Source organism: Microtus oregoni, unplaced genomic scaffold (assembly GCF_018167655.1).
Source record: "Microtus oregoni isolate MIOR12 unplaced genomic scaffold, Mior012 000037F_ref0000500, whole genome shotgun sequence".
Taxonomy (NCBI): domain Eukaryota; kingdom Metazoa; phylum Chordata; class Mammalia; order Rodentia; family Cricetidae; genus Microtus; species Microtus oregoni.
The window spans coordinates 7,669,873-7,679,462 of NW_024543096.1; the positions used below are offsets into that span (position 1 = coordinate 7,669,873).

The 9,590-nt window shown below is 43.2% G+C and overlaps 1 non-coding gene across 1 annotated transcript; it reads right to left on the bottom strand.

Moving 5' to 3' along the window:
• Positions 1-9,275: 9,275 nt before the first annotated feature.
• Positions 9,276-9,382, bottom strand: LOC121433309. Its single transcript, XR_005972301.1, has one exon. It is a non-coding gene; the product is annotated as a U6 spliceosomal RNA (small nuclear RNA).
• Between the last annotated feature and the right edge of the window lie 208 nt (positions 9,383-9,590).

The following is a 9,590-nucleotide window of genomic DNA, read 5'->3' on the forward strand; positions in this document are numbered from 1 at the left end:
CGACACATTTCTTTGTATATCTTTGCAAGTTCATCTTCATGAACAAACATTAAAGAGTGTCACTATTTATCACAGAATTCTCCATTTGCATGTAAAGCCTTTGCAAAGTACTCCGCTATAATAGAAGTATTGGAGGTAATTATAATTTGGACCCTTGCTAATGCTTCCAGTTCCCAGTTTGGGGCGAAGGACATTGTACCGTGGGATAGGGTTCTGTGCCTGGCTCCAATGGGTTTGTTAACTGGCAAACAGGGGTTAGAGAGATCTCTTTCTCCCTGCAGGAGCTTTCAGAGCCTTTAATATGCTAATCATACGGTGACTTCGTGGAGCGAATCTAGCGCTCCACATTTCCCAAGCTTTCATGACCAGGAGGCCCTTTGTTCCTTGAGCACCAATTAACACTCGCAAGAATTGTGTGCGCAGAACAGAAAGTCCCTGCTCCATATAACTTTAGCTGCCAGTAGCAGCCTAGAGCCGGCTAAGCAGGGCTGTAGAAGGAAGCTTAGGGATGGGGGAAAACCATAGATTTACCTCTGCACAGCTTCGCTGTGACGTGTTGTAATTATTGAGACACTAGAACAATCTTAATGAACAGAGTAATCATTAAACACACAGATATAAATGATCCTCATCTAAATTGCCCAAAGCAAATGCGAATAGTTACTATAAATATCAGTGGGGATTTCCTGACTCTTACATTTCTTCTGAATGGTACTTGAATACGCTCTTTATTTTCAGATTATCTAAAAGTAATTAAAAGATTAATTGGAGTAAATGGAATGTGAGATTTTGATAGAAGCACCACAAATTGCTAAGGATTGACTGAAGCCCATACAGACTGGATCGTCTGCACTTGATGAGTTGTTTGGTTCTCAGAAAACAGCACCTGGGATATCAGAGGCATCTTTCAAATGTACATTTTCCAAATCATTTTCCAAGATCCTAGTTTCTGCTGGGCAGTCAAATGTCAGTCTCTCCTTTGTGAGCTAGGGCATCCTGCTTTGGTTCTGACTAGGGTTCTCCATGTTGGTGTCTGCTGGGAGTCATTGCTACTATTCATTCCGTATGTTACCTCCTGGTAACACCATCCTGTGAAATCCCTAAGCGAAAGCCTTCAATTACAGGTTGTCTCTGCCACTCCAAATCCCTGGGCTGCATTATGCCTGTCATTGCTATGGGACATCCTGCTCCGGACCTGTGACTACATCCATCTAAGTGTCATAGTAACCGTGGGAGCTGCCCTGCCCTGCCGTTCCCCCCTTGAAGTCCCTGGAATGTGTCCAAGTATGCTATACAATAGTAGCATTGCCTAGAAATGCCAGTGCTCCCAGAGCAAGAAGGGAGCCTGCAAGAATCTCCGAGGAGCGTTAGATTTAAAAAGACATGAACTTCATTTGCTGTGGGGTGTCATAATTGCTTTGTTTCACATCATAATCGTTTTGTTCACCCAAATGTCTTTCGGAATCCCTTGGAAGATCACCTTGTTAGGGAAATAAAAATCTAATGTCTATCTCTAAAACTTCTCTCTGCCACCAAGAGATTACTAAAAAAGCAAGTGATAAAAATTATCATTGGCACTAACTGCAACGAGACCACCTGTTCAACTTGCTGACAGCCTTGAGCGACTTTTGCTTTCGGCTGGTGATCAGCAGATAGAAGTGGTGCAGAGCAGGGATCATTTGCTTCTTCCTCCAAGGTGGTCCGTTTATTCACAACATAGCAAGGTTCAAGTCGGGTTATTTTACAGATCTGGCAGTGAGAGGTCATAACCTGGATAGGTGAATATTATTTCGCAGAAGGGGATAAGAAAAGTGGCTGATGTTTCAATTTTCCCGAGGAAAGAAATGTATTTGCTGGATCCTAATCATTTTGGTAAATCGACCTTTGAAACTGACTCATCTACACATCCTTCGAAAGACAAACTGAGCAGCTGATGATCCACATCTCTGTGCTGAAAATTCTGTGTAAGGAGCTGTGACCAGAGGCTCCGCCCACATGGGGAAACTTCTAGCCTTCATAGTTAGCATTCAAAATGGGAGATTGGTGCAGAAATAACTTCCAAGAAATGTATGCTCTAGAAATCACATTGTTGGAAAGAACTAGCTTTTTATAGAGTTAAAATTGTGACGATGCCCGCCATGTTGACGAGGAGGGGATATTCGATAGGGCCCCGATGGAGAACATTTGAATTGAGTAGATGATGATTCTGTCTAGCGCTAACATGCTCCTCTTCACTGGTTCCTCTGTTTGATTCTCCACTTCACTCACACTAGGAGCATGTGGTACTCAGACTGTGGTTTTTGGAGTCTGCCTCCAGAGCAGGAAACACAGTACCAACTGGAAAACTGCTGGGCAGGCCAGTGTTCCAACTCCACTACCCATGGCTGATTCACAAGCTGGGTGTGGGTCCCACTATCTGTGCCTAAGCTGGCTTCCACTTATAAAGGTGGGGAATGACAGGTGTTTTAGCTACTTCTGCATCACAGAGAACCCAAACACTTGGCAGAAACAGCTCAGATGTCTATGGTTGATTTGATCTCAGAGTTTTAGAAGGCTCAATCTAGGGTCGATTGGACCAAGATACCTGGGCAGAGCATCACAGCCGTGGGAGCACACTGGGAGATGTTTACTTTGTGGCTGACGAGGAAGGAGAAGGAGGAAGGACAAGGCAGCATTAAGACTGCTTTTATGTTTTCTTTGGTCTGCTCTGCCCATGAGATGGTGCAGGTGGGTCTTCTGACCTCAATTCCATTCATCTTCTCTGGAAATACCTACAGACGTACACACTCACACTTGGATGGGTCCGCGTGTGCGCACACAAATACATCCACACACATACACAAGCACACATACACGTCTTACTCCCCTCCTAGATGATTGTAAATCAAATCAAGTTGACAACGAAGATACACCGTCAGGCATGTGATTAGAACTGTGCCATCAATTCAGACCTTCCTACTAAAGTCTCCTAAAAAGGAGACTGCAATTGAGCAGTCAGGTGTGTGAGCACAAAACCCCTCAACTGACTTTTCTAGGATCTATCTTCTACCTGCCCACTGAAGCATGCCAGTGATGTGGTTTCTAAAACAACTCCCATTCTGTAATCTTGTACTAATATTTCCATAATAAAACTTAACATCTACCCCAACGCTGTAACTCAGAGAGCCCAGATTTCAAACTCACAGCCCATAGCAGTTGCACCCCCTTCTTGGGCTTTGTCTCTCAGAGGCTTCGTTCTCCCTATTTTTAAGCTGCTGAAAATAATAGTGCTTAGGTTACAGATGTTTAGAGGTGAAGGCGATGCGGTGTGGGGTGTCCGCAGCAGGGCAGCTGATGTACATGGACCCAATAAAGAATGCCTGCCACTCTTCGGAAGTGGAATTCTGAGAAATGATGTCCAGACTTCAAAGCTGAGTCAATAAAGGGAATGTCATTGGAAGCCTCTCTCTAGCCATGAGGAAAGCAAATGGACATGTTCCCCCTAGTTGCTTCTAATTGAATTGGACCCAAGCATGAGGGCTGGAGCTCAAATCTCCAGAAGATCCATAAAGAGGCAGACCAGGCCCTGTCGGTGATATAGGGGGTGGTGGCAGGATGATCACTGAGGCTTTTTAGCTACCAGCCTCACTCCTGGGAAGACATTATTAAGGGAATAAGTGGGAGGATAGAGCAGGATGCTGGGCATCTTTCTCTGATCTCCACTGGAGGACCCATACACAGGTGCAAGCATAGATCCACCCACCCACATTTACAGAAGACCTTCCCAGTGCTTGATCAAAGACTAATTATCCTAAAACCTGGTAGAGTTTTGGTGATATGCTGGTGGAATGGTGAGATGCCGACATAGCATTTTTCAAAAAGTCTTCCCGGTATTATTTCTGTTTGGCCCCAATAAAGAAAACACAACTGTTTGGGGCTGTATTTGCAAACAGTCAACAAGGAAATCATGCGTTAATCCTGCAGATGAAAGCTGTTCCCATTGATCTGTGTTTATTGCAGCTCCAGACAGCCTGATTGGGAAAGCACTCTGTCACAGGAGAGCCAGAAAGGCAGCCGATGAGTGGCTGCTGCTTTCCTGGGAGGTGTTGGGTAGCAGACAGGGTTTTGTTGACCTTGTTCCTGCACACAATGAGTCTGTGTGGAGGGCCGTGTGCAGCAGTGCCTGGGCCTCTGTTTTTACTTCTTAATTTCTTTCACGGCACCAAAAGGCTTTTTCTCTTCCAAAGCTTTTCTTTCTCTTTTACCCCTGAGCCTCTGCAATTGAGGCACAAGCGCAATCTACCAGCAGCAGCCTTTGTTCTGGCCTTTCAGGAGGCCGGGGAACAGTGTGAGCCCTTCCTAATTAGCCTGTGGACCAATGAAATGGTTCTCCAAGCCAGGAGCAGCGGCGGCAAGCCCACAGCCCGAGTGGTAGGAAAGGGGGGAAGGCCTCTTTAATTAAGGCCCAACAAAACCAGCTTTAAAAAAAAATGGTATTTTCCTCTCTACAGATGCCTTTTGAAAAATCCCTGTAAATGCAGGCACATGCACAGGCCCTCAGACGGTGCCTCTGCTTATGCCAATGAGCAGGAGGCTCAGTTTGGGGCTTTGAATTGCAGAATTCCTGGCCTGTGAGTTTGGGATCCCACAGCCTTCGTCTTGGCCCAGGTCTGCATTTGAACGAGTACAGCCTGTGCCGGACACAGAAAGCTGCAATCACTAGATGGTCCCCACTTCTTGAAACTATGCCCAACAGCCTACCTTCTACGCTTGACACTTAGGTGGGACAGTCACAAATGTCACGGCACAAAAGCCTTGCCTACAGCACAGATGTGCTAATTTTTTGTTTTCCTCCATTGTTTGTCCCGCATCTACATCTTTTAGCTGTAATACATTGATTATTTCTTTCTCCGGTGACTTCTTCAGCGGGTTCACCGAGTACAGGTTCAGGAGCCAGTTTTAGACACATTCCCTGTCTATATCCTTTCTATCCTCCATCTTTGCATGTCATAACTATGTGTCACTGTGAAAAAGGTAAGCCTTTGTGATTAGCCTCACCTCTGTGTTTTCAAACTAGACTGTTTTTCCTTGATTTGAAAAGCTATGAACATTTGCCACAATATTAGAGAGAATTATTATGCAGAGAGCCATATTAAGACGAAGGTTTTTTTTATATATATATTTATTTATTTATTATGTATACAATATTCTGTCTGTGTGTATGTCTGCAGGCCAGAAGAGGGCACCAGACCTCATTACAAATGGTTGTGAGCCACCATGTGGTTGCTGGGAATTGAACTCAGGACCTTTGGAAGAGCAGGCAATGCTCTTAACCACTGAGCCTAAAGCCTTGTAAAATGCAGTGCTTCAAGATGGTACTGTACACTTGGTGAGAGATCAGCCCTTCTATGTGTTCTGTGTGAGTTTGCATAGGTGTTTCCCACTTGGCAGAGCGTGTAAATACACAATGGAGTCAGTACATATAGCTACATTACCATTTTCAGTGGCCGTATACTATCACCTTTTAAAGATTAGCAAGACCCCACTGAACACATTTTTAATTAGCTTACTGACTACAATGTTTCTCTATGGTAGCTTAGCACAAACTCAATTTTTGTTGATTCTTCTCCCCCATCTACCTGCCTCCCCCGCACCCATTTAAATCCTTCCACCTCAAGTCCTTCCCTTTCCACTTTCATATCATAAGCATTCTATTAACTTCCCCCACCTTTCCCCCTTCTTGTGAACACCTGATCCCAGGTAAATACACATATATAAAATTTAGAAGCTAGGATTCACATATGGGGAGGGGGGAAATCATGTTGTTTTTGCTTTTCTGAACCTTTATTACCTCGATATACTATTTTCAGTATCAGACATTTTCCTGTAAAATTTATGATTTGATCTTTCCTTCCAGCTAAGTAAGATTCCACGGTGCATGTACCACATCTTCATTGTTCGTGCATCTGTTTATGAGTATTCAGGCTTTATTCCATATCTTTGATTCCATGAACAGAGCACTAACAATAACAAATTTGAAAGTACCTCTGGAGTAGAACAAAGAGGCCTTCAGGGATATACCAAGTCACATGGTCATATGGTCAAATTTCAGTGTTTTTAGTTCTGTTGTGGCTGCACCAGCTGAGACTCCAACAAGCAGTGAATGAAGGGTTCCTTTCCTCCCACAATCTCATTAGTCTTTCTCGTTACCTGTTTTGTTTCTTCGCTCAATTTTGGGGTTGATCGCCTGTTTCCTCTTCAGTTTTTCTTTGTTTACTTTAGTTGCTTGTATATTCGAGATATTAATCTTCTGTCCAGCAGAGAACTGCCAGGAAATTTCTCCCACTCCACACATTCGGTCTTCATTCAGCTAGCTGCTTTCTATCATGTAGAGGCTTTCAGTTCCCTTCCTTCTCACTTCCTCCTCTGAGCTCCCGAACTTTTACTCAGAAAGTCGTGGTTGTGCCTCTGTCTTGAAAACTTTATCCTCTACTAGTTTCGGAGGTTCGGGTCTTATATTCAGGTGTTTGATCCATTTGGAGTTGACGTTCATGCTGGGTGAGAGATAAGGTTCTGATTCCACTCACATACATGTAGATACTCCGTTTCCCCAGCACCATTTGTTCAAAAGCCTGTCTTTTCTCTAATGATCAGAGCATCTTTATCACAAATCAGTATCATAGGTTTTTGTCTGCATATGTTCTGCTTCACTATGTATGCATCTATTTTAGTCCATACCATGCTGTGTTTGTTCCTGAACCTTTGCAGTGCACCCTGAAATCAAGTGTGGAGACGCTTTCATCACCAACATCATCTTCTTCACCATCATCATTATTTTGCTCAGGATGCATTGGCTATTTTTCATGTTTCCAAATAATTTTTTTTCTATTCCTCTGAAGAATGGAACTGGGATTTTTTTTTTTCATGGAAATTGCACCAAATCTGTAGACTGCTCTTACTAGGACATTGGTGCTTCCAACCCGTGAGCATGGGACATCTGTCCGTCATCTAGGGTCTTCTCTAATTTCTCTGCTAGGTTTTTAAGATTTGTCACTATGTTCATTTCTTTGATTATATTTATTCCATAAATAAAATGTCTGTGTACTTCTCAACACAACACAAGTTCCCACTTTAATGAAGGTCTTTGACTTTGGAGGCAATATATACTAGGCTAAACATGAATATAAATGAGAAGCTAGAATCACTGCACTTATTTTACATGATTCGAGTGAGAAATACGCATAAGCATAAACAACATTCTTGCTTTTGATTTTTCCCCACACAGACACAGAATTGCTTTGATGATGGGATCATTTAGCTAACAAGCTGTAAGGAGTGAGAAAACTCAAGCACCTTCCGTTGTCTAGATGGCCTGATGTTTCCATTTGTTTCAAAAATAGCCTGTCTAGAACCCATGAAATATTCAGCCAACTCCCTGCAAAGTTGTTGGAATTTTGAAGTGTTGAGCATTTTTAGTGATGGAGTATCATGCTTAGCAACCACATTCAGCAAAAGGGGGAGCTAAAGTCACCCCTGAACTCAGTTCTGTTTCACCGTCGATAATTACCTTGAAAGATGTATGCCTCTTACAAAGAGGACAAAATCAGCAGCCTGATTCTCTGGGAGAAAGACCAAGCTATTCAGAACCATTGTTTCTACCCATAGTCACTTTGTATATCAAGGCCTCAACATTATTAGCTATAAAGAAAGAAAAACGCCTGCTTAGAATGTCATCAAGTTCAAGAAACATAAAGTCAGTAGCTTGTGTTTCGCCTTGTAGTTTCACTTTTAAAAGTTTCTTTAAGGACGTACTATTTCAGGCACCTGGAGCTGTGGGCACAGGAGAGATGAATGCAAGAAAATTACTTTAGTACTTATGGTAGTTTGAATGAAATTGCCCATGAAGGCTTATATGTGGGAATGCTTAATCCCAATTAGTGAAACTGTTTAGAAAGCACTGGGAGGTGTGGACTTTTTGAAGGAGGAGGCATCAAAAGCTCATGCCAAGCCCAGCCATTCTCTCTCTACCTGAAGGTCAGGATGTAAAGCTCTTAGCTACTGCTCCAGCACCATGCCTCTCCTTCCATCATGATTATGGACTAACACCCCTAAACTGTAAGCAAGCTCCTAACTAAATGCATTCTTTTATGAGTTGCCTTGGTGTCTCTACATAGGAACCAAGCAGTAACTAAGACTGCTCAAATTTAGCGTTAGTATTTTCATCCAAGCTCCTGAATAAACATCAGTTTTTGTTTTTTTTTTTTTTTAAGTCCAGGAGCTCCCTGTAACCCAAGGTTGGTGCTGATGAGGGGAGATTCAAAGGAAGGATGTTGGTCTTTCATGCATTGTGTATCCAGCAGTGATAGGCATTGGTAGCTGTGAGTCACCAGTAGGAAACCAACCTTATGCACAGTAACGATGCTCACTCCCCAGTCTCTCATCCCTAGTAATTCAGCCTGGATGAAATGCTGATCCATAAAGGAGGACATCAGAAAGTCTAACCCAAGATTCTTTGAAACAGGAATCAACAAGGTACAGTAGTGTCAATAGTCCTCTGTTGAAGCTTTCTCCCACTGTTTCCAATCCCAGAGCAAATCATCTGAAGACATGATATAAGAGAGACATGTAGCCAAGGCGTACTAAGTTTCTACAGTGGATGCCAATGTGTGCCAAGGTGATGGAGCTGCCTCTTCACAGCCCAGAGGATGGAGAGTGGAATTCTGCTGTCCTTTCAAAAAGTAAAGCTGCTTCTCTCAGAACAGGTAGAACTGTCACAAGAAAGCTACATAGAAAAGCATGGCAGTAGGACCCATGTCTCTGTCTATAAATGTATGTCACCCTGTGGAGGAGAAGGTGGAGTCCAATGGAGGCCATTTACAAAGACTGCCTGGGCTGTGGGCCATTTCTATAGTATCTGATTACAGATGTGCTCAAGCTAGGCTCCCTTAAGGTGGGAGCGCCTTCTCTCCTGGGTTTAGTTTTCATTATTTGTCCCATGTTCCTATGAGCTTCGTTTCTGTGCCTCTTACCTCTGACCTTTCTGTATCTGTGTCCTACTGTGGTTTTGTTTTCTGTTTTTTTTTCTTTTTTTTTTTTATTGAGAAAAGGAAAAAATAGTTTCTGCCTCCTCCCAGCCTCCCATTTCCCTCCCCCTCCTCCCCCCTTCTCCCCCTCCCCCCACTACTCTCCCTCTCCCTCTCCAGTCCAAAGAGCAGTCAGGGTTCCCTGCCCTGTGGAAAGTCCAAGGTCCTCCTTCCTCCGTCCATGTCTAGGAAGGTGAACATCCAAACTCGCTAAAAAATATAGAACGCTTCACGAATTTGCGTATCATCCTTGCGCAGGGGCCATGCTAATCTTCTCTGTATCGTTCCAATTTTAGTATATGTGCTGCCGAAGCGAGCACTTCTGTTGTTTTTTTTTAACTGAAATTAAAATCATTTCACAAGAAGGAATGGTTGAGTACTCTTTTATTACCCCCAAGAAAAGCAAAAAATGAAAGTAAACTGGTTTCCAACTTCCAGCTAAGACAAAATCGAACAGTAGAGCGCAGGCTGTACTTTCTGATTTCCTGTATGGAACGAAAAGGTAAGATTAACAACCATTGTAAAAGC